General features: G+C 40.6%; 1 long non-coding RNA gene across 2 annotated transcripts in view; it reads left to right on the top strand.

Annotated features, from left to right (window-relative positions):
• The window catches only part of LOC112988293 (uncharacterized), a 39874-nt gene extending 14252 nt beyond the window's left edge, over positions 1-25622 (top strand). For both annotated transcript variants that reach the window (XR_010388716.1, XR_003260495.2), the window contains 3 exons: positions 15813-16054; positions 18231-18327; positions 22796-25622. This is a non-coding gene — a long non-coding RNA (uncharacterized LOC112988293). The remainder of the gene's footprint in view (positions 1-15812; positions 16055-18230; positions 18328-22795) is intronic.
• The last annotated feature ends 547 nt before the right edge of the window (positions 25623-26169 follow it).

Below are 26169 nucleotides of genomic sequence, written 5' to 3' on the forward strand. Positions count from 1 at the left end.
TGGTTTCTGAGCCTTTGCAGGCTCTAAGGTTGTGTCTGCACTGATTGTAGGATACAGCTAACCCAAGTTGGCTTTAACCAAACTACAGTAACAGGAGTCAGGATACACCAGGCTTTCTGGTAGTTAGACTCCATGTAGTCTCCAAGCCAATTTCAAGTTAGCTCAGATATCTTTACACAACACAACATGTTCTATAGAGGGAAACATACCAAGCATCCCAAATTATTAATCACAGAGAGAACATTTGCCAAGTTATGACACGAAAGTGCTTTTGCTTTCTTACTTTAAACTTTCTGTGCCACATTTAGCAGGATAACGTTCAAAATTGGGGGAAGGGAAGTGTTACAGGACTATCACATAATTATGGGCAGAGGCTAAAAAGCTAGCATTTCTGAGAACACCACACATATATGGGCTGATTTCTCCCAAATGCAATTCACAGAATCACAGAATCATGAAATCGTTGAGGTTGGAAGGGACCTCTGGAGATCATCTAGTCCAAGCCCCCTGCTCAAGCAGGGTCATCTAGAGCATGCTGCACAGGATCGCATCCAGGCAGGTTTTGAACATCTCCAGAGGAGACTCCACAACCTCTCTGGGCAACCTGTTCCAGTGTTCTGTCACCCTCACAGTCAGTTGCTATTAAAAAGTATATTTAATCATATTTCTCAGCCTGGTGGCGTTAATTTCCCCAGTTTTATTTAGGAACATACCAGAAGAATAATCAGGGAAGAATCATGCCTATTAATGTTTCAACAGAGGAGAGAGCTTGTCCTAAACGTATTTGAGGGACAATCATCCTTAGAACTAGCCACTATGTGTACTGTACATGGACAGAGACATAATCATAACTGAATTAATAAGAAAGGTAGAGCAAATAAAGCAAATAAAAGTGTCTGTTGACCATATTTCTTCATCCAGTGCAGGGGTCTGTTTGTGACATGCAATTACCTGTGTAAATCAGTGCTACTGCTGTGCTAAAATTGCAATATCATATTTATTGCAACAGTGCTTTGTTTTTAACACTGCTATGTTCCAGCTCACCAAGGTCATCAAAAGCAACTTCTGAAAAAGCAAAAATGCCCCCACTCTCTAAGAACAAATATACACCATGGAAAAGGGTCTCAAAAGGTTTAAGTTCAATGCAGAGCATCTGAGAAATTTTTGCAGTGCTAGCCCTAATTATAAATTGAGATAGCCTGTTTTCAGGAGTAGGAAGAATATGAGATTGCAGTCCTTGGTGGAAAAGTGGGGGAAGAGGTTTGGCTACTCTCATCCTGTTTCTCAGAAAGATCCTCCTGTTGGGATTCCTTATGGCTAAAAGAGAGTTTGTAGCAGCTGGCTTAGTTTTGGGAGGAAGGAGTGCAGGTTGCAGAAGGAAGAGTTTATGAAAAGCATAGCAAGGTCAATCCATAAGCACATGCTATAGGCAAGTGATTTTCTTCACAAGATGCCAAATTAGCTTCCAAAAAGTGAAGTTATGTGTTATTTATTTTGCAGAATATAGCACCTAAAACTTGATGGAAGGTGCATTATTTGGGCTTGTTTGAAGATACTCAAAGATGACAGGAGTCTCAGATGATGTAAGAGGGTGCTGCAGGAACAAAACTACCTAGTTCACATAGTTTAAGCCAAATCAGGATCAAAGCAGTTCATTCATTCACTAACAGCACCTAAGTAACCAACAATTGGTAAACTGTACATTCAGGATAAGGATCAGTAGTACAATAGAAAAGGACAATAGTAGACACCTACAAATGTTAATAAACACCTACAAATTTCTAAACATCCTCTATGACAAACCCTTAAAAGTCCCCAGTCTGGGTGGGTTCCCAGCACCCCTCTCTGGGGAGCACGGGTCTCTCCTCGCACAGCCCTCCGTGGGGATGTGGCTGCTCCGGCATCACGTGTGCCTGTGCTGCTCCCTGCAACACGCCGACCGCATGCAGGGAGAAATAAAATAACCCACACGCAGGTGAGAAAGCCCCCTGTGAGGTCGCACACCCATTACAAGTTTTCATGCTTCTTCTCCACTTCTTTTCAAGCTGACTCCTTTGTTTGGAATTCTCTGCTAACTGTTTAATCTTGCTGATCATCATCTTCCTCCTTACAATGATGGTGTTTGGGCAAATACCAACCAGACAGTTTTATGTATTTTATCCAGAAGCCCTGTGTGCTCTCACATTCTTCTATTAACAGAGGCTATGATCCAGGTATTTTTTTGAGGGGGACCATGCAAGCTCTCCCACTGAGGGTATAAGCTACAACACCTTAAATTGCGTCTCTAACCTTGGATAATATTAAGACTAACCTTGGATAATATTAAGATAATGATTCCTGTTGTTGAAAGAAGTTGAAAGAGGTTGTTTGTTCTTATAGTTTCCAACTTGAGTTCCAACTAGTATTTTCCCTTGAAGATTATTCCTTACGTATAAGAAAGTCTTCCTTTTTTTTCATCTGTCTGTATTTACATGGATAAAATAGCCTTTGATTTCTCTCTATATGTAGCTGTTTCTTCTCTTCATTGTCTGTAGACTGAAACCATAAATCTCTTACTATGACTGCAGCATCAAGCAGCCATTTTGCATTTGGTTCACAGGAAGATGTTGCAGAGGAGACATGCATTAAGGCTTTATCCCTCACAATGTGTAGTTGCTCTCTTTGTTTTCTACAGAAAAAGAGTGTACAAATGATCTTAAGATTCCCCAAGAAAACATTACGAGTCAGATCGTATATTCCTTGTCTATACAAATCACTTCAGCAAGAGTTGTAGATTAACTGGCCCAATTCCTGTTTCAGTTACCATGTTTTCTTTACTTCTTCTCTGCTATATAAACCCCTAAAACAGTTCTCTTCACAAGTGGCAGAGACAAGTAGTTGCTTAGCTTCATAATTTTAGTACATAGCAGATCTGAGTCTCCATTATCACACAGAAAAATACAGATAACGATCTTTCTATTAACATTGTCTGTACACAAAGACAAATGCAAAGACAATAATCATTAGGATCCAAAAAAAGTCAGTATTGACTGAAGGATGGCAACCACATTACAATCAAGAGTAGTAGAAAGTTTTCACTTGCTTCCCTCAGCCTTCTTTATTATGATCAGATTTCTTCTGTAATTCTGAGATGCATCTTTTAGCAAGCCAAGAAAGGAGTTGCACTACCATGGGAACTATTTATCAGTGTTGGATCCTCAAGTGTTTTACTGGTGTAATCAATTTCATTGACCCTGGTAGAAGGTATTATGGTTCATATAGCTGAAGCATGGTGTAACCGGCAGTAAAATACACAAAGACTTGCTATATCCCCCACTTCTTTAGAGAGGTTTATTAGTTCCTGGGCTCAGCCACCTACTGCTCACTTATTATTTCTGCAAGCATTAACAAATTGAACAGGTGACAGGAGGCCCTGGGTTGACCAGGAACCCAGGCAACTTGAGATCTGATGCTTCAGTGCAGTCAAGATGCCAAGCGCTGTTGTGCTTCCTATGCTATGCTTAAAATCATCTTGCAGATGTCTCTTTACTTCTCTGAGGCATATTACAGCGTTTATCAGAGGTGGGGAGTCTTGCTCTTCGATTCTTCTCATCCGACTTTTGCATATAGGCTGTACTGGCTACTGAGCTTACAAGAGATAAGCAAATCCTTGGGCCTGAGGGACAATTGACTAGCACAAGGTCTGGTTTTTAATTAAAAGGGCTGAGAAGCAGTGACCTTGCTGTACTTGCTATATACAAGTGCAGGGGTAGGATTAAAGTGCATCCTTTTGGGATATTACATTCATTCAAGGGAATCTTGCTTTCAAGTAAGTATCATCCCACTTTAACAGGTTTAAATTTCATACAAACAGTAGCTCTGGACACATGACTTATCCTTTACCCAAAGGAAATAGAGCTTTTTTCTTTATAACCAGCTGGATGAGAATGTCTGTGAGATGGGCACCTTCATCTGTGATCCTTGCATTCGGGGGGAGCTAGTCAAAATTTACTATGAAGAGGTTGATATGTGCCTGTATCAGCACAGGGCCAGCCTCTAAGGTGAACTGGCTCAATAATTTTCACCAGCTGAGGATCCAGACTCCTCACAAAAAGCAATGAAGTGACACAGATGTATCTGATTTAACTGGAAATATCTTTGAATCTGATTTTATGTGGTGACTGCAAGTGAAGAAGGGACAATGTTATGCAGTAGTAGTTCTGTTACATTCTCCCTTCTCATCCCGGGCAATTACTGCCTTCAACAGCTGAAGGAAAAGCAAAAAGCATCTCCTTTCATTTAGTTGATGGTGCTGCAAAGCAGTTTGGGAAACTCCACAGGACTTTTCTCCTGAGCTCAGGCCACATAAATGAGGCAATTGTTACAGTTCTCTATTTTTTCTCCCAAGGACATTGAATCCTTTGCTCAGGGTGAAAGCACTTGTACCTGGTCAAGGCCAGCAAAAGTAGCGGTCAGTGCAGCGAAGTGTGCGTGACATAGGAAGGTCCTGCTTGTGGCTGTACCTAGGAATGGGCCATTTTGTGTGAGTTTTCTTTCACTAGAGAAAAAGGCCAACACCATCACGACCCCCACAAACACGATGAAAACATTCAGGGCTGTTGGTGCACTGTATAAATTACAGGGAAGAGGAGTTTTGAAAGGAATGCCATAACTGCTGTGTGATGAATTGCCCCCTGGAGGGGGCTGTCTCTCTCTATCCAAGACAATCTAGGCTAGATGCCTAATTTTTAGACAGCTAATGTTGGATATGCTAAGTCCCATAGCAAATGCCACAACCCACTCTCAAGGACTGAGATGTTTCCAGAGTGAGTGGCATCTCTACAGGCATACGGGTCTGCTCCTTCACACAGTAGAATCAGAAAAAATTATGCTGTAAGGGATATCTGGAGACAACATTTTAGTCCAGCCTCCTGCTGCAGTCATTCCTCCATCCTGCTTCTTGCTTTTTTGTAGATGGGAGTAACAATTGCCTTTTTTCCACTCAACAGGGAATCCCCCAGTTGCCACAGCCCTTCAAAGATGACATAATGAATGCCTCAGAATGACACTGGCCGGCTCCCTCAGCACCATGCAAAACAGATACCAGGGAATTAAATCTATAATTACATTTTCTAAGGGAGCCCAGAAATATCTTTCTTCTTAGCTAAGGCGTGCATAGAATTAAGACAGCAGATACAGAGTAGGGTAGCTCTCCCTCCTCCCTCTCTGTATCACAATTCTTAATGTACTTTTTCTAGCTATCAGTAAGAAATAAGTGAGGCTCTAATACAAAAAAATAAAACCGAAAGGATTTTAATATAAAAAAATTATTCCAAAGTTACATGGGAAAATGCAAAGTAATGAAAAGAAAAAAGTCTTCCTGGAAAAGTTTTCCTGGAAAAGTTTCAGGAGCAAAACTGAAACTGGGCAACAAAATAAATTGAACCGTGACAAAAACACAGCTCTGCTTTTGGTCTCCAGCAGGCAGCCTGTCTCTCTTCGTTAGAGAAGTAACAAAGGAACAGATGAGCTGCCCTTGCGGTTCCTTTTGCATAGCTGCCAATGGTGCAACACACAGGTGTTGCCAACTCTCTGCACTGTGCAGAACTCAGATTAAAACCAACTATTGTTTGTTAAATTTTTCTGGTTTTTTTAATTTCTTATCATTTTCCCCCTTTCTCTCTGGAGCTTATTGAGATTTTTCTTGAATTGTTTTCTCAGTGCATTTCCCTTTATTATTCTTATTGTTTTACTAATTTTCTGGCACATTCTTCTGTTATTCTGTGGTATCCAACATAGCTGCCTTGTTTCTACCTCCTCATTCTTGTCTCCTATTTGACAATGTCTTGGTCTGAGTGCAGCTTGGTCCAATGTGTTGGTCTGCATCTGCAGACATAGAAACCACTATATTTGTATCCAGAAGAATCCTGCTCCATGCCTGGAGCTCCAGAGCATTACTGTAACACAAATATTAATACACTGTAATGGCTAGAAAAAATGTATTTATATCACCAGGAAAAGTCACTGAAACAGTTTCCCAAAGTAACCAGCAAATTCACCTTCTGAACAACTCCACATTTTGTTTTGCTCCTATGCAACCTGAGCCATAATTGAAGAGCAGTGTTTCTCTGAGCACTTGGCAGCGGGTGTATCCTTCCCCTTTCCTATGCCCAGAATTAAATACCTCCAGGTCTGAAGCTGGATGGGGCTCAGTTCTGCTTCCCAGGGCTCTCTGCAGCAGCTCAGGTCTTCTGGCCAAGGGTAGCAAGAAGTGGCAGTGTGTGCTCCTGGTCACCATGATGCTCCCAGCACTGGAAGTTGAAAGTCGTTTCTTTTCCCCAGGTATGCTCTTGTAACCATTAGTTGCAACTGTTTCTCATTCCCTGATTTGGGGGAGCTGAATTCCTGCCTTCTTACAGGGGTGCTATCAAGATTTACGTGAATGATCCTTTTTAATGCTTGGTGTCCCATTTTAATGCCTCCCTCCGAGATGCAGACCCACAGTTTGAGAAACATTCCTGTCACTGTGGCAGTACTCCCCTTTTTGAGATTCTCTTTCAGTTTCCTTTCTCTAATGCGTCAAATGTCAGGCAGCCTTCACAGTTCATCCTCGACCCATCTGCGCTCTTTCACTCAATGTACCACAAGTACATCAGGACTGCTCTTGACAACAGCAGCATGTTAAATTTTCAGACATCTTCAGTTCAGAAGAGAACTGAACAGAGCGGCTGAGCTGGAAGCCAGCTTTATTGCTCACTTTCATACCTTCTGAAATCTCTTCTGTCCTGAAACCTGCAAAAAATTAGGCAACCGTTAAGCTCTGACAACGTCGCAACTTCATGTTGCTGACCAAAAAGCAATTGGTTGGAGGGGCCCATTTGCTGTTTCTTCTCTCTTACTGAGATTTGAGATATTTATTGGGCATGGAACCACGCTGCTCTCTGTTTTATGCAGCACCTAGCAGACTGGCATCTATGGCCAAATCATGCTAATTGCCTCTACCTGTCCTGTTACCTGACCTAGCTTGGAGAATCTGTCAGTGCTTGAGCTTGCAAGGGCTGCTCGCTTTGCCTGCTCCAGAGCCACGAAAAGCATCAGGCCTTGGAGTGAGCTATAGCTATCCCCTTACCGGAGTATCAGTCCCAATCCCTGATCCTCCCAGCTCCCTGATGGCAGTTAAAAGGCCTGTCTGCACCCCGTCCTCCAACCCCCTCCCATAGTAGGAGCAGCCCAGAGGATATTCTTGGAGAAATAAAACTCAGTTTGCTCAGAAGTATGGAAAGCCCTGAGACAGCCTTCCCTGTACCCAAATCCCAGAGGAATTAAATTATTAAATGTGCTCTGAGCTTGTCCAACACTGAAAGACTTGCAGGAGGAAGAGAATTTATTCCAAATCCTTTCTAAATGCAGCCAGCTTCACCCAAACTCTGCCAGCAAATTTACATCCATTGTTCTCATAGGAGCTAGTTCCAGTTAACTGAGGAGGTAGCAACCCATTGCATTGGCAATAGAGGCACCAACACAGGCGAAGTGCTGGAATTTGTTAGCCTTACTAGCAAAGGGTTTCCCTGTGAGTGCCAAAGGGTTAAATATCAGTTGCTAACCTTTTCCAAAGGAAAAAAAAAACCACACATAGAAGAATCCTGCCTGTCTGATAATAGTTCAAGCTCCAGGAGGAAGCATTTGCTTCATACAACCGAATTTCCTTCTTTGTTGCAGGAAACCTCCAGTTATTCTCCAGCCTGATAAAATAGCATCGGGCTGTTTCCATTTTCTGGTAATGCTGATTTCAACACAATTGTTTGGGATTCTTTTTTATCTCCCAGAAATATGTCTGCTAAGTTCTGCCATCCCCTTGATGTGCAGTTTCTTGGCATCATTGCACAGCAGAAGGCTTAATGAGAGGGAAGTGCTGGAGTTACCCACTGGCACCTGCTGTCATTCCCTGTCCAACTTCTCTTTAGATTGAATGAACTTCTGTCATGCCGGATATTAAATTGCACACAGTCCTGCACTTGGCCAATTCTATTATCCTCTGTCTTGCCTTTTTCAAAAATACAACCACAGTTGGCCACTGGAAAGAGATCTTATATCGTTTGCATAGCATATAGATTATATACTGCACACACTGGATTCAATGCACAAATATCCAAGTATATTGGCAGAAACTGGTAATTGAGAACCTGAAGATATATCACTAAATAGCCAGGAATGCCAACATCATAAAAGGAAACCTTTCTGCCAGCAACAGTGACTGCAGCAGTGAGTGACAGTGCAGCTGAGGAAATGTCCCCAGATTTGTGAAAGGATGGGAGAAGCATAAGCACAGTACCAGCCTTTTGGAGTTTCATCACCCACTGTAGCAGCCTCCTGCACCCAGGCTCAAGTTGTACGCCAGTTTTAAGAATGGTTACACTGGGACATCCACAAAAAATCCTAGCTATTAATTTCAAGGAATTTTGCTGCTAAGTTCCCTGGTTACTCTGACTCTGGATCAGATTCTGCCCACCCAAAGCACCTCACACCTGCGACTCCCAGGAACCGAGCATCATACCCACTTCCCAGCCATGTAAAAGGCACAAGAATGATATGAAGGACTGATAGGAGCCCAAGATCAGCAGACAGCAGAGACGAATAAGCAGCTGTGGGAACAGTGGAATGGAAGAACTGGCTGCTCCAACCTGGAGTACAAATGCTTGCTACCACCTCCGGCTGCTGCCACAAGCAGTCGTGATGGCTACCGCTGGCAGTGCGGGAAGACTCTCTGCCCCTTCCAAACTGCCTCAGGCACCACTAAACCTTCATGGCACCCAATATCCATCTGGAGTTTGCTGGCATCTCACTGACACCCCGCCCCCTCCTCAGCCCCATACTTTAGTCCTTTCCCCAGACTTGCAGTAAGCCCTCCTTGTCTTCCTGAGCCAAGTCTGCTGCCACAGGGAAGGTGGGTTTTGTCATCCTTTTGACTTCATCTTAAGGTATATGATTTCATTCCTGACTACAATAAACTAAAAGAATGTTTTCCTCTGATGAGGAATGGAGGGAAGGAATTACAGTATCCCTCTTGCACATTGTGCTGTTGGATTATGTATAGCTTGTATGACAACTATTTAACTAGATAAATCCGTCTGCAAATGTTAAGTTGAGGTGAACTGATTTTCTTCTTCACAGTTGAAACATATCATTTTCAATCTTTGGAAAATGCATCTGAAGTAAATTTCAAAATATTTAAAAATTCATTTTGAAAATGCTAAAACAAGCCTTTCAATGTTTCTTCCACATTCTCCTAGTATTCTTTTTCAAGAAATTTCATCAGATTTTGTGACAAAACAGAAAAAGCAGTATCTTTGGCAAGTCATTCTTATGTTAAAGTTTTTCATCTGCTCTAACAACTGATCAAGATAAAATTTGTTGTAATAACTTCAGTGGGGCCTCTGCTAACAGTGTCACTGGAGCCATCGTTTGATTCCAAGCATTTAGAACACACGCATGTTTGGCTAATGTTGAAAGAATGGCTTCATGGTTTAAAAAAAAAAAAAATGGAACAGCTAAAGCAACCTGTTATGCGACGGAGTCGTCTTGCAAGAAGGAATGCTTCCAAGTCACACTGTGCATGAGAGCTCACAGATTACTGCCTGACACAACTAATCAAGTTGGAAAATTGCTGCTACTATAATTGAGTCATTCAATTTCAACTATTGTTGCAGTTATCTCCTCCCCCTGGCCCAGGAGGCAGAGACAGATGAGTAGTCAGATTTTTGTACTCAAAACACTCCTAGCATGGAAAACTGCAATGCTGCTGTTTTAGTTTCCAGAAAACAAAGCTGATCCCCAGGGAAAAGGTTTCATTTAATGGCACAGGCAAATTTATCTATACAGCTAGAGGAGACTGTCAAAATGAGTATGTCTGAATTGGCCAGTATTGGGGCTGATCCTTCACTGGCTTGCAGTTTTCCTTGCCTATTTATAGTTTACAAAACTTAGGTGTGAAAAGATATGAGCAGTAGGAGCTTGTGGTAAAATTTTATTTGGTGGCATTCTTCTCCAGCATTTGCTTCATCTGTCCAGGTGTAAGGATCAAGGCAAAAGAGAATCAAACACGCACTGAAGCTGATGGTCTACTTTGAAAATTCGAAGTAGCATCAATCATTCAAGTCAATCAATTGTCAGATTGCACATATCAAAGCATTGGAGGGTAGAGGCAGGCTACAACTTCTCTGCAGTTCTGCCTTGCAAGGCACACAGGCAAGACAGCTTGCTTGTCTAAGCATATCAGGACAACAGACTTGTCTCCCCAGGCTCTACAACACTAGCATAACCTCAGCCTTTCCCAGTACATGAATCCCTATGCATGCAGTTAATTATAAGCACTGTTGAAATAGAAGCTTAAAAAAGGAAGGTCATGTTTCTTCCATCTTAACATTAAATCCCCTCATAGTGCTGTTCAAGATCAGGCAGCCCTAAAAGTGGCTTCATTTCAGCTGTACAGTGTCTGTGCACAAAAAGTGCTTTGAAATGAAAGATCAGGTGGGGAAGGGGGTTTGACTTGCTCTTTAGCAAAGAGCCAAAGTGAAGAGGAAGGGTTAGATACACTGCCTTTTCTAAGCACCGAGCCTACAGCACAAGTGTGTTTGCTATGCCTGTTTGACCTCAGAAACCCAGGCTAATGTTGCAACTCTGAGCTCTCCTTATCCCATTGGACAAAGGTTTCAAGACCCACAAAGTATGGAGAATAAAAGCTGTAGCAGTGCAAATACTGGGCTTGCCGATGTGCCAGGAACCATGATCTAACTGGGATGATTTATCTCATCCACCCTTCTTTAAGTTAATAGTCAGTCACAAATGTGGAAAACAGACCCTTTTCTCGCTTAATTGATATTGCAAAGTGACACTGGTCAGCATTTCTCTGCTGGTAGCATATGAAGAACGTCCTGGTTCCCTGAAGAAGGACAACTGCCAGCAGAAAGCCAAGCGAGACCTGCCTCCAGACCTGTCCGTGGAGAAGATCTGTCTCTGCTCCCCTTCAGGCCTCAGTTCCCCTCACTGCTCTGCTTTCTGCCTGTGCTAACTCATCAGTGTTAGCTGTTTATTGTAGTGTGAACTTGCCAATGACAAGTCCCATGGACCAAAAACCGCAAATGTTTGTGCATATGGCTTAGCTGCTTCCCTGACCATGCCATACCAGCCAGTTCCTGGATCAACACGGAGCACCTCGCCCCAGCACACCCTGAACAGCTTTGGGCTGTCGGGAGGATCTGGCGTCTACACAAAGTCCAGGGTCCACCAAAGCCACAGCGTGAAACAGCACCAGCCGCAGAGAGCCCAGTGGTGCCTCCTGTCAGCAGCCGTGCAGCACTGCAAAGCTGGGGGTCTGAGCGCCTTCAGGGAGAAGGGGAAACTGAACCCAGTTCAACCCAGTTCCACCCAGTCTCTAGCATCCTGGAAAAATGCCCTCAAATATCCCTTGGTTGAGCTGAATGAGTAAAGGTGCCGATAGTCTTGCTCCTTGTGGTGAGGGGTCTTGATAAGGCCACCCAAAATAGCAATCAAATACTTTGCCTGGGGCTGAATAAAATATTTTGTGTAAAAAAACTTTTTTTTGGCCTTATCTGGTTGTTTCAGTGAGAAACAAAAAGGTGTCTTTTCTGTTCAAACTTGCTCTTTTTATTGTGTTTTTAAGAGTAGGGAGGTCTACCTTACACTTTAGATTCATTTGGCGTGCTAAATATATGTAATTATATTTAGGAATTCTTGGTGGTTGTTTCAAGCTTCAACTGCAAAAAAAGACAGTGTTGTCTCCCTCCTTCTACCCTTAAAAAACACAACAGCACAGCTTCCCAGCATAAACCCGTAGTTTAGGAAGCATGCAATTTCATTTCAGATAATAGTCAAGTGAAACAGGTGAAAAGTTATGTTCCATCTTGTGGCATAAAACCAGCTGAAAGTCAAGGACAACATCACTGCTGTTTGGCACAGAGCAAAGTCAGGGCCTGAAGGAGTGTGTGAGCATTCTCCAAACTATTACAAAAGTAGCAACAATGTGAAGTCCAGTCCTGAAAACAATTCAGCACATGAGCAACTCCAGACCAATGGTAAAAATTATCTGATTAAAGTTGTGCAGGTGCATGCATGTTGGTAGAAACAGATTCCTTGGATTGGATATGACCAGGAAATGGTAGTGGTAATACCCTTTGCTGTCTGTTTTTGCCGCTTCTGCTCATTTTTAATAGAAATCTGTGCAACCCCTCTCTTATGCCCTGATCAAAAAGGTAACAAAATCTATAAAAGATTTTACTGACTGTTGTCCCAGGGCACAAATCAGCATCAGTTCTACTCAGACAAGCAAGTATCGCAGAAGCAGAGCTCTAGTATTCATACCTCATTGACTGTTTAGCTCTACTCTCTTTAGTTGCTACTCTCAACCAAACATATAACGCGCATTTGTCACTAGAATTCCAGTTCCATATTCATCTGATAAGAATTCAAACAATAAAGAAGGTGCCATGAAATTAATCTCACACTCTGGCACAAATCAGAGCTATGGGACTGATGAAGTACAAGCTTAATCCATTCTTCTTTGAGTCTCTCTGTCATTTCGAGGTCCATCTGGGATTGTTATATGGGCTAGCTTTTAGATGGAACAAAGTTTATGAGCACAAATTAATTAAGTATCTATTGATTCTATCTAAGCAAAGACAGCTATGGTATGATCAGGCAGTTCTTCTGGGTGCCACACAGATTTTATGACATTATGTGTTGGCTAATGTAATAAATTTTCTTAAATCAAGATAAGAGTATGTTCTTAGCTAAAAGTATGTGATTCCAACAACCTTTTCCTGAATTTTGCTGTGAGAGGTCTGATTTTTGAAAATGCCATGTATAAAACTTACAAGAGAGAAGGGACTAATACAGGGAAAACCATGTTTACGAGGGTCAATATAACAGAAGAAAATCCAATTCAAGTTTTTAGTCAGTACCTAAACTGCTTGCCTTCATGCCTTTTTCTAGCCTGTTTTCTCTCACACACTGCCAGCATGCACCCAATGGCAACATGAGACATGGTGCAACTCCAGGATGCTCTGCGGGACTTCTGTGCATGGTTCTTCAGCACCATCCAGTCTAAAGATGCTTGTGTTGTCAAAAGCATGTAAGAATGAACAGATGCCGGTAATTTAGTGTGACTAAAGAGTGGTGACAGAAAATGATGGTGGTAATGATATCCTGGCAATTAGAGCTGGGAGTGAGTCACATGCTGGTTTTTCAGTGGAACAAAGACGACCAATTGTATTTCAATTCTGCAGGTGTCAGAAATTGCACTGGGGTAGATCAGCATGGAAGAGTGATTTATTTATTGTGGTTTGTTGATAGCTCTGGAAAGTACAAGCTCAAGCAAAAATTTTGGCTGAACTGAACAAAAATGCTTCAGATAGCTTTTGTTGAAATAAAAAGAAACAAAAATATTTTGGATTCTATAGATTATTTCAATTTCAGGCATTTTTCTGTACTAAGTCCAAAGAACTCTGCAAATGATGATCATTTTAAATCAAAACTTTTTGACAAGTGTTGGGGTTAATCTTTTCCAATTATTTTATTATTATTGTTTTAGGAAATTGGAAATTTGGAAAAAAATATGCACTATCATGAAAACTGTATTTTCACCAAAAAATGAGAAAAGGTGACTCAGAAAACCTTTGTACAGCTGCACATAAGGGATCTGTGTGGTATACCTGAGATTCCCTGTGTCTCAAGTTACAAGTACTCCTGTTGTTGTGAGTAATTTAATAGTAAGGTCCTGCTTCAAACATAATGCTTTTCTAAATACTAATTTGGCTTAAGAAAAGCTGTCTTCACAGTATGTGTGTCTCTGCAAACAAAAGTTATCAACTCCTACTTTCCATAAAGTCAAACTATCAAAAATATAGAGTGCAGCATATAGAGAGCAGCTTTGCAATTGTGCAGACAGCCCTCTGGAGAGCATGCGCCACAGAATCCATTCTGTGCCCTAAACCACAAAGGACAAGTCAAAAACAGCCACAGTTCCAAAAAAAATAACAGCTTGTACCTTTTAGTTCTCAAGATCCTTGGTTATCAACAAAAACAGCAGCTCTCCTACAGGTATCGTAAGTGCACATTAGGAAATGCAGTTGAAACTGTTTTAGGAATACACTTGGTAATGCACAGATGTCTGTCTATTCCATTATTTCTGGGACTGCAGAGATATTACTGACACTTCAAAGACATTTCATAAGACTATTCCACAAGAACACTGATAAAATACTTGCTATGTCTTGTAGGGCTCTGAAAAGCAAATTCTACCCTGAGACACAGTGAAAAGGGTGCTGCTGTCTTACTGACCTCCCAAATATCTTGGGATAGAATTTTATCAAAACTAAGAATGTACTATCAGCAGTCATAATTTTCACTTGAAAAGCAACTGTCACTTAGATATTTCAGTATTTTACCAGAAAGCCTCATCAATGTTCTCTGAAATAACTTCATGGCATTGTCCCCATTTTATGACACCTCAGAGGGAAAGCACACCTAGCACTTGGGGCTTTGCATAATTGAATCAGCAGGGTCTCGTTGCAGTAGTAAATAAAGGGATTTTCTGGGAAAAATGGCAGAGAAATGGGCTGGAACACTGTAACAACTGTCGTACCACTAAATCCTGCCCTTGGACAAGCACAGCACCAGTGCTGAAGGCAGTAAGACTTTTCTAAAGAACTGGCACTTCATATTGCTGTAAAAATCATATCCAGGTTGTCCCACTGACTTCTTAAAGAGATTATCTTTAGAAACTTTCCTACAAATGTTTAATCATTCCATCCTGTATAGCTTTTAATTAGCATTCTAATTACATTTTTTAATATTTTTCTTTAATACATCCAGCTGGCTCCCCCTTTCATTTTTAAATCTCATTGATATTTTGGGGCTTTTTAGATATCCCTAAACTTAGCAGGCTTATGCAATACAGCCAAATTCTCACCTTGATTTTAAACAGGATAATGCATGCGCACACAGCCTTTTAAATCCTCATTATTTCAGAATCTGCTTTAAACCCTTCTAATGTTTTTATTACAGATTTTATATTTTAGAGGTAAAAGGAACAGGAGCCAAAAGCAAGACATTTTTTACCTTTCTGCAGTGAACCCAGTTAAGACATTTAAGAACATATTTTGCCTCTGCTTTAGTCAGTGAATATTAACAAAAAAGTAAGAAAGGGAAAAGAGGAGGAAACAAATGGAAAAGAGAAGTCAGCAGAGATAGCTGTATCTTTCCAAATGTAATGAAATGTTTACATTCCTTTCCATACCTCTTCTCAACCCAAAACTTAAGGTGAATTTCAGGAATCTGAGGTTAATTTTCCACTACCCTCATGCTGCTTTTCTGACTTGCAGGCCAAGTCAGTGAGAAAAATAGAATTTCAGATGAAATCCAAGCCAGGTTCAGTCTCAAGAGCCACCAAGGTCTTGTCACTATCAGTAAACAGCACTGCTTGGTTGAAAGAGTATATGAATCCTGAAATAGGTAGCTCTGAGAAAACTCCACTCAGGGCTGAGACTAATCTCTTAGAGCATCAGCTGGAATAAGTAATTGTCATTACATTCTCAGCAGGTTTTCAAAACCCAGAATACTGCAAATTATACAAGTATCTACAGCAGGTTCACTCAAAAGATAGTCCATTTTTTGCTGTTGTTTTCTTCCTTCCCCATATAAATGATATTTGCCTAATTTTGTTTCATAACAAAGAAAAGCAAAACCTCTTTCTGTCAATCAATTTCTTGCTATACTGGGAGCTGTAACTATTTTCAGACTATGTTTATTCTCCACAGGGAAGTGTATGGACCTGACGATGAGGTTGTCACAGATGTCACTATGGATCAATCTGGGGCTCTTCTCCATCTTGCACAAGTAGCCTTTTTGTTCTTTCTGAAAACGGTAGACTTGCTCAGTCTGCCTTGTGCGCACAAGACATTGGATTCTACTATTTTTTAGACAGAAGTCACCTATTCTAAGACTCAAGCTCACTAAAGTTTTTCAAAGTAACCAGGAACTCTCAAAAGGAAGTGGAAAGGTAGGAATTCTGCAAAGAAATTTTTAATGGACTCCAGAATTTTGTTTGGTTTTGTTTTCACAGATATAATTAATTGCCATTTAAACAGAGGTAGTGAATAGATAGTCTAGTAGCTCCTCTCCCCCTTTCATCTTTTAGTTTAGAGGAAGCTTCAGACATCTATTATTTACTTAGATAACATCATAGAGTAAATATCTGAGGACTTAATACATCTATGTTAACTGCCTCAAGCTCAGTGGAGGGCTGGCTGACTTGAGGTTTAAAACCCTAGTGCAGACAATCACCCAGCTGGTAAAGCAACCAGCCTCCTGTCTACACTTTGAGGGGTTTGTCCATACTGAATGCAAATTCTTTTAAGACTTTTCGTATTAACAGGACACCCCATGTCATTCAGTGCATGATGATAAAGACAGCAGGCTTCCTGAAATGCCATGTGCCATTGGCCATTAAGAGAGGCCAATAAGCACAGCATCCTTGTCATTAATCGGGCAACCCAAGAAGAAGGTGATCTTTGCTGTGTAATCAAGAAGGCCTGGCTTGTTCCATTTTTCTACAGCAGTTTCCTCTTCCTCCTGCTCACTGCACCCACAGCCACAGCCCATGCTCTGTCACTGATGAGTCCACAATTTGGTGGAGATTTTCTGAAATAGCTGGGCTCTACATCTAGCTTGCCATTCTTAAGTACTAAAGTAACCTGTAACGGTAATTGTCTGAGAATGGCTCTGGGAAGGAAATCAAGCTGAAATTAATCATGAAGATTGTGTTGCTGCTATTCAAGAACTTTACTGAGCCTATATTTGGTAAAGAAAAGAACCTGGGACTGGTAATTGATCCAATCAAAGGGGTAAATTGGAAGTTAAGGTAATCACTGAACAAAATGATGTCAGTCTGTTCTATTTGTCCCATTTACCTACTATCTTTTGGTACCGTAAGAAGAGAGAGCATGGGAATCAAAATGGTGGAACAGTTTTTTGCTGGAGTAATTTATGGAAAAAGTTTAACAGGCCTTTGCTTTACTCCAAAGAGCCATGTTGGTGTGACTCAGCCACAGGGGTGATCAAAACAGCCCTCAAGGAGGACATCTGGTACCTGAGGGGGACTGTCACATGCACCCGATTCATAACATGGAATTTTCTACTTAACTGAGTCTGTTGATCACAAATGGGACAGTACGGCATGTGCAAATTGCCCGGAGCCTGGAGGCAGGAGAAAATGACACAGTAACTTATACATAGCAAAGGGATGAAAGTTTGTTTACTTGCTTTTCACAGTTTTAGGAGGCTGAGCCAGAGCTCTGAAATACATAGGGACATGACATATTGTCTTCAGTAGCTTCTGATCTGCCCTTTTGTGCCAATGCTTAAATATATATCACAGAATGACCAATCCTATGTCAACCTTCCTGACAATATCATTATGTAGAAATAAGGTCTCGGCACTGCTGTATTTTCTCCTCCCAGACAGAAGGTAGGCAAATTTTGCTCAATAGTTAACGATGTTGTTGGTCTAAAAGCAAGTTGCTATCTCATTGCAATTCAGATGCCCTTCATCTTTTCAACACAGTCTTTGTTCTCTTGAATATTACTGTGTCCCACGAGCGATTTCAAAACCTCACAATGATAAGCAGCACTGAGAAGAAAGAATGGAGTCAGCATCATTGGGTCTTTTTAGTAATAAGCCTGCAGACATTTTGGATGTAATTCCTATTCTTGAACTTGCAAACTACTTAAAAGAAAAAGAGGGGGTGGGAGAAGAAACTAATTACACACAAGTGCCAGACAGATCAGGATCAAATTTCCCAACATTTGAAGTCTTCGCTCATGCCAAAGGGTTTTATATACAGACTAATTAAGTTGTCTAGAAAAAAACACCGAACACTGCAGCAAAATCTGGCAGTAGCTAGTTGTCTTCTTGTTAATTCTTGGAGCTTGAAGAATCTGGTTTCTGTTTTAATGCTTTCAGAGACAGTTTTTATTTACCGTAGTTCACTGATAATTATTTCATGCAGCAACTTTTATACAAGTGGTTGCTGGATGATTATACTTCAGATGTCTATTAAAGTTGATGAATGTATTTCAGTATTAACATTCTGTAGCATGCAAACCAGTTGCAAAAGGACAGATGGCCCCTTGTAATTACTATTTCAGTTAATTATTTATATTGCTGTGGTGTCTAGAAGTCCAAAAAGAAGAGAAGATTGCTGCGTGAGGTGAGGTGCTGTTTATTCCCAATGAAGGAGGTGACTCCTGACCAAGGCAAGAACAACCTAATAGGTAAGAAGGGGAGGAAAGAAGATCTGTTGTTCCATTTTACAGATAAGAAACTGAGGCACAGAGATTAAAAGACACTGGCTACTTTCTACTAGTAAACTAAACAGTGACAGAGATGGTTTTCTGGAACCAAGATAAACTAGCAGGGCTTTGTCATGTCCAGACTATTAAACACTCTAACCTCCAAAACTGGTGTCTGAATTAAATTCTCTGGCCTACTCTGAGTTCCAAACTGTGTCCAGAAATTGTCTGGGAGAGTGCTAGTTGGCCCAGGACAAAACGGTGTCATGGAGCAGTCTAACAATTAAGAGTAGAGAGGATTGAGTTGTAGTGCCCCAGTGAAGTTTAGTTTATGAATATAGCTGTAGCGCCAGTTGAGCACAGAATGTAATTGACACATTTTATCAGATTAACACCCATCAACTGGCAATGTAACTGGCCATTTACATGTACTTAGCCTAGGGAAAATATCATTAAAATGCTTATCCCACAATCTAAGGGAGTTAAGCCAGGTCCTTAATGTTTCGTATTGGCACAGCAGCTAGCGATACCAGACCCTAGTCTGCTATTTGATGTTAGTAATAACACTAGAATCACAGTATGCCCATGTGGTTCTTCATATGAGAAAACCATGGATGCACATTGGATAATGCAGGTTGGATATGCAAACAACACTAAAGAAGCATTTTAAAAAATAGTAGATTTCAGAAAATATATGGGCTCTGTGGAGACATTAGAACAAGTCGTATTACAATGGCTATATTCAATAGGCTTTAAGGAGTAATTTTAGGGTGTCAGCAAGAAGACAAATGATACCAATGAAACAACTCCCTTAAGATTTTTCTTAGAACTGTGGATTAGGAACTGAGAGAAAATGACAAAATTCAGAAGGAAAGCAAAGCAGAATAATGAAAATGTCTGAAAAATTTGTCCTGATAATGTAAAAAACTGGATCAGTGTTTTAATACAGAAATGTTACATAGAAGTCTTGAGTCTCTTAAATGTCACTTTACATTTTGTACCATAAGAACATTAGAATTCTCAAAACATTGATATACCATGAAATTATGATTAGCCTAAAAGCAAGGAAACTGACCGTACGCACTTTTCACAAATGGAAGTACCTGGCTGTGAACTAGATAGACACAAAATAAAGTAAAATATGTGTCCCCTTTCATAGATTCACAGAACCATGTAGGTTGGAATGGACCTCTGGAGGTCATCTGGTCTGAACGCTTGCTCAAAGCAGATTTAATTAGATCAAGTTGCTCAGGGCCATGTCCAGTGGAGTTTTGAATATCTCTAAGGATGGAGTTTTCACATCTTCTCCAGGCACTGTGCCACGGTTGACTACCCTCACTACCCCCTAAAAAATACTTTCCTTATATCCAGTTCGAATTCCCCATATGGTGGGCGGTGTCCATTGTCTCTCATCATATCACTGTGCACTTCTTAGAAGAGTCTCTCTCTGTTGTCTCTGTATCCCCTGATCAGATAGTTGTAGACTGTAGTAAGATCTCCCCAAAGCTTTCTCTCATCCAAGCTCAACAAGCCCAGTTCCCTCTGCTTCCCCTTGTACATCATGTGCTCACCCCTCAGCCATCTTGGTGGCCCTCCATTGGACTCATTCAAGTATGTGAATATCTTTCTTGCACTGGGGAGCCCAAAACAGGACACAGTTCTCCAGATGGGTCTCACAAGTGCTGAACAGAGGGGAAGTATCATTGCCCTAGAGTTGCTGCTAAATTCTTGCTAACGCAGCCCAGGACGTTTGGCCAGAATGCATTGCTGGCTTATGGACAACTTGTCATCCATTAAGACTCCCAGGTGCTTTTTTCTCTCCAGCCAGCCAGCCACCAGCCTGTACTGGTGCACAGGGTTATTCTTCCCCAGGTGCATTTTCCTTTGTTGAACTTCATGGGGTTCCTGTCAGCCCATTTCTCCAGCCTGATGTCTTCATGAATAACAGCCCTGCCCTCCAGCATGTTGGCACCTTCCAACAACTTGGTATTGCCTGTAAACTTGCTGAGAGAAAGCTCTGTCCCATCATCCAGTTCATTAATAAAGATGTTGAAGAATAACTATTGGCCCCAGTGTTGATCCTTCAAGGGTGCCACTAGTAACCAGCCACCGGCTGGACTTTGCACTTCTGATCACCACCTTTTTCTATAACCTATTACTGCATTTTATCAGTCTTTTACAATCCTTGTCCTGCTTCTGCTAGCTGTTTAAAATTTTTCCTTTTTAGTTTATTTCTGTTCTGAAAAAAGAAAAAGACATTCTTTGAGGGAAGGGGTAAAGGTTTTGCGAAAGTAACATGACATACATGAATAAAATGAACAAAAATATGTCCATAATAATTAGTGTCAGGCTTTGGACTGAAGAAGAAAACCAGTATTAGTGATGCTTATATCAGATTCTATTTCCGATGCCTTCTGCTCCTGGGTCTACTTCGGATTATTTATACTTTGGGGTTTTTTTTCCCATTTATGATGATAAAACTTTTGAATAAATTGATTACATAATATTACTGACAGTGACAGCATCTTATAACTGTTGTAATATCTATTGCTAATCTATTAGTAACAAACTGAGTTGACTGAGGTAGGCCAAATCATCCAGTAGTAGCCTATTTTTATGCCTGAATTCCTTTGATGCTTCCGCCCATGTTTGCCTTCCGTTAGAAAATAAATGTGCATTCAGGATGTATGTGCATTCACGAGGAGGATTTCAGAATGGTTCTGTAAATAAAGAATGATATTATCTTTGAGCTTAAATTTTCTTTTTATTTCCCATTCTTATCCCTATTGCAATGGCATAAAGAGACCATGGATAAGAGAAGGGAACCCCACTGAGTTATTGTGAGGTCAAACACATTAACTAACAAAATGGTATATCCCTGTTTGCAAGAGGGCTGATATCAAAAGCCCGTCCCAGCAAATATTTGGGCACATTCCAAAGTATAACATCATGGGGAATACATGCAATCCATAAGATTAACCACATCTAGGAATTATTTACAGTAGCTGGGCTTTAAGGGGTGGCTGTACAATTCTCTCCACTACCTTAAAAGCTCTGGCTGTGATAGAAATTGCAAACTTATTATAATTTCAGTATAACACTGTAGTGTAAATGAGTCTGTTTTGCTCCAAAGAGAGCAGATAAGAGGGTGCTCTTGGCTATGGGCATCAGAACAGGTCTTGCTGGTAGTGGGTCACTTCTCAAACCACCATCACTTGATCACGCTTGAACCCATGCCGTTCCCATTCTACTTGTCCTCCTATTGCTTGTCTGGGCCAGGGTCAGAAATCTGAAAGCAGCAGCCAAATATTCCACCAATATGAGCCAAAGATTGCCTCTTAACAAAGTGTACGTCGCCCTATTGCTTCTTTCCTCTTTTTGCTATTCCTTGTCAATGAATTAAGACATTGTGGGACGTCTTTTGGAATGCAATGTCCAATTACAGGAATTTTAAAAGAAGGAATGAGGTAATATCAGCCACATAACACTTCTGCCTGCGTGAACTCCTTCTGCGTGATTTCTATTTCAGATCCCAAAAGGATACTTTCCTGTTGGTTTTGCCTTTTAGCTCTTTTCCACTAGTCTCTTTCCTCAGATCTCTATCACTTCTGTTTCTTCCACATTTCTTGGATTCCTTCTAGAAGCTTTTTCATCCAGGTAGAGAAATGCAGTCACTGTTCAGCATCCTATTAATTTTAATTCATCTTTAGTGCTTAGACAATACCTTCCTTGAATTGTCTAGCCTAAGTGTCATTTTCCTTTGGATCAAACACATTTTTCAAATGCATTCCCATCCTTAATGCCCCTGATTCATTTTCTTTGGGCTTTATAATGCATGGCTTTGTTGGGAAATGAAGTGCAAGGGACATCTAAAAATTGATGTCTTGACTTTAGTCTCTCAGAGTGGTTCTCTTTACACAGATTAACATTTAAAATATATGTATTTGTGTGGTGTGTACATTCACACAAATAGACACAAACATATCTTTCTAAAACAGAGGAGTAAAGATTTTGCCTTTTCTCAGAAAGGTTAGATATCCAGCATACCAGAAGCCAGTCAATAGGATTTTTTTCAAATAGTTCCTTTCCTTTTAGGTTGTGGCTGATGTGGCACCTTTGCCCACGGTTTAAACAGCTGGCCAGAGCGTTTGTATGAGGAGTTCTGCCATTAGTCAGATTACAGGCTGTCGATGTGGTGGACAGAGGGCACAGCCAGTCGTCCACATGAACTGCCCTATTTTGCTGTGAGGAACGTTAAAATAGAGTGAGGCTAGAAGACCAAAGAGCCTGTCTGTGCCCTCTACTAGTTATTTTCTTGCCTCTTTCTGTGTTTATATGCAAGAACAGTCTTATGCAAAATGCATAATGATAGGGCTACCTTAGTCCTTTCTTAGATCTGACCTAGTGAATTTTTTTAATGCTAACTCCTTTGATGGCTTGTTTGTTTTAGGGATTAACCTTTCTGTCTATCTAATTCAAATGTCCCAAAATGCCCTAAAGCTATGGAGGTGTTTGGGGTCTTCCGGTGGAAAAGCTCTGTGAACTGAAGCTGGATGACCACCTACTGAAGAATCTGTCACCAACCACACATGGATTTTGGAAAGATTGTGTTTGTCTCTATGAGGGATGAATTTGCATGCAGTCAAAGGAAGTTCACCGACCTCTGAATGGAGCAATAAACAGTGTGCCCACTTTTCACAGCCTGCACTGGGCCACCAAACAAATGAGTTTACTACTTCTTTATTTGCCAGCACACCAGGGAATTAAATTTTTCTATTAACCACGGGGCTGTTTTTACATCAGCTGAAGGTATCTAGCTAATGTTACACAACACTGTTACAAAGCTATTACTTCAGAAATTGATGTTAGCAAAATTCTGGGTGATGCTTAGACAAGCCAATGGAAGGGAAGGGCAGGTAAGTAAGATACTTAAGCCATAAACTAGGTAGCCTGTGTACATTATAAACATTAATCTTTGCAAAATAGACACACGGCTATTCCCTGAACGTCACCAGCTATTAATTGCCTAATCTGTGATTGTAAACACGCTTCCATTGTTTCCAAAGCATTTAGGGATTTAAAGGCTGAGAACAGTTAAAAAGCAGTCAAAATTTATTACCAAATAGCTTGTTCTCCACACAGATTTCCTTAACAGCTTTTTCCTTGGAAGGATTTGAAATTGCACCATTTCATATCTCAAAGCAGCCATCTCAGAGATAAATTGGAAGCATTGAAGATGAAGAAGGCCTTAGTAAGTCTTCAGAAACTCATAGATGGGTGATCTTGCTGTAAAAATTTGCAAAGTACTCACATATGAACATAAGACTGCCTATACCAGGCAAGACTAACAGTATATTTTTCCCAGGGTCCTGCCACCAGCAGAGACCATAAGCAAATGCCTAGTGCATACGAGTATAAGAAAAAGCAAATTAAATGATAATTTCCCCACATGATCTGCCAGCCATCATCAACGGCTTTCCAGCAGTACTTCTGCTCAGCATAAGATATGCTGGCATTGATACAGGCATCCTTCACCTTAGTAAACTTATAGTATTAGCCCAGTGGTCAGGCTGAATTTTACACTCCATTTTACAGTATTTCTCCCCCGCCCCCCCAGTCTTTCTCTCCATTAATCCACTGTCAGCTCCTTGCCACATCAGGCTAAATGAGGTCTCTCAAGCTATAGGAATCCCGTGATGCCAGACTCCTGGCTCGGACCACGTAGTGACGGACACACCATGCAATGGATGGCCTGTCACAGCTTTCAAAAATCAGCCTTGTGGCATTGCATTCTCCTGGCTGCAGTGCTGAACGGGATCTGGCTGTGTTTCCCAGCACAGGGAAACCTGATTTCTTCCACTCCTGGTCACTGATTTGTGCATTCTCATCAGCATTTCCTTCCCTCTCTAAAATAACTCCCCTCATATTTTACTTGTAACTGATTTCTTTGTAGAAGTGACAATGTATGTGTGTATGTTTGTGTATGTGTTTATTAGAGAAATGCAATGTGAGTGGAATAACAATATGCATTGGTGAGAGCTGGCTAGAAAAATAAGCTGTATTTTGCAAAAAAACAGTCTTTCATGTTTTGAGAAACACATCTGATGATTCATTTTGATCTTCCTCCTTTTCATTTTTATTGATGTAAAATAAAGTCAGTTTCTAATCAAAAAGCCTTTTTGGAAACAAGAAGTTTTAATTTACGAAACTTCTAAAAAGTTATCATTTGATGTTTTGAAGCTTTTTCTCCCACTTTATTTTTGAAACAAAATTTCTTCAAAATCAATATGGCTTTGTGGAAAATACTGGAAGCATTGACGAAAGTTTCTGGAAAATATCAATAAGCAATGAGTTATCAATGAGCAGAGAGTAAATACAACCATGTAAGTGTCTTGGAAGAAATAACTGACTACAAAAATGTGTGTGCAGCATTCCCATAAAAGAAGAATCTGTAGCTGCCTGCTCTTAAGATCCAGTGGGTAGCTTTGTAGATAGCAATGCTTCCTGCAGTTTCCTTTCCTTTGTAACATGCTGCATAGCACTTTGCTCTGCTCTAAATTTGTCTACAGTGATCAGGCTTGCATATAATTACTATTCATGTGTGCTCTCTATGCTTTAGTCATCACTCCTAAATATTGAAGAGCATCTCTCTGTAAAAAGTAGAAGGAATAAAAATACGCTGCCCTTTTGGAGGTATGCCATTGTTTGCATTAACGTTGCTTGGTGCTTCTAGAAAATCTGGAAGTTGAACCTTTCCCTCTCAACGCTGAATCAGTTTTTCACAAGGCTCATCCTCGAGTTGTTCAACTCCAGTTCTTGAAATCATAAAAGCAGTATTGGCTTTGCTTCCAAGACAAGGTCAATATAGCTTCAAGGTCTTACTCTGAAATCTTGGTTGGGGCTGTAAGTGCTATATGTGTTTAGCAGATATGTTATGTTTCTATGAAATGTTAAAAGAAAATCACTTTGGCCAGTTGAAATCTTAGATTTCCATATAGAAGGGCCCACAGTAGTACTGGAAGCTCCTAATCCTACTAAAAGTATGAAGCCTTTTTCTATGCTATGTCAGAGAGAAAACAGTAAGTTATACAATAAAGGACTGCCTTGTTCCTGCTTGCCAGAATGGATTCTGATACAAAGTGGTGGCAGGTGAGAAAACCATTAACAGCCAAAAGGATCCACAATTTCTAGTAAGAGGAGAAAAGAAATAAGTCAGGATAAAGCCTGACATGTCTCCGGAATTTCAGTTGTCCTACAGCAGCTTTTTCAACAAGGCAAACTCTTGAGAACAAGAAGATAAGTCTTACCTTTTCATTGTCTGATGGGATTTTGTTTGGGATATTTTCGGGGGGGGGGGGTGGTAAAAAGTGGTGAATCTTTTTCAGTCTGACATCAGATTTGCTCTCTGATTAAACTGGCTTTTTGAGTTTCTCATCAGTGTATTTTGGGAAACCATCAAACGGACACAGCATGTGTTAAAAATGTCCGAATTCCATCTGTGAGCAAAAAGGAAGGAATAGCCTGGACAATAAAAAAAAAATCTCTCTTTTTTTTAATTAACATGAAGACATTTTGATTCTTGGAATTCAAAATAAGCAGTAGTATCAGATGTAGGAAATGATGCACCTCAAAAATTAATGTTTTGTGCAATCAGAAGTTTTATAAAGAGGTTTATGCTACTTTTTTCATGTTAAGTAACACTGTACCATTAAAGTGAATACCCTCAACTCCATTTGTACATATTAGAAATGCATGAAATAACTTGTTACCCAGTCCTGTTAACTTTGAGATTGGTCTCTTGTTTGAAAACTTGACTCGTGATGG

Source organism: Dromaius novaehollandiae, chromosome 3 (assembly GCF_036370855.1).
Source record: "Dromaius novaehollandiae isolate bDroNov1 chromosome 3, bDroNov1.hap1, whole genome shotgun sequence".
NCBI lineage: Eukaryota > Metazoa > Chordata > Aves > Casuariiformes > Dromaiidae > Dromaius > Dromaius novaehollandiae.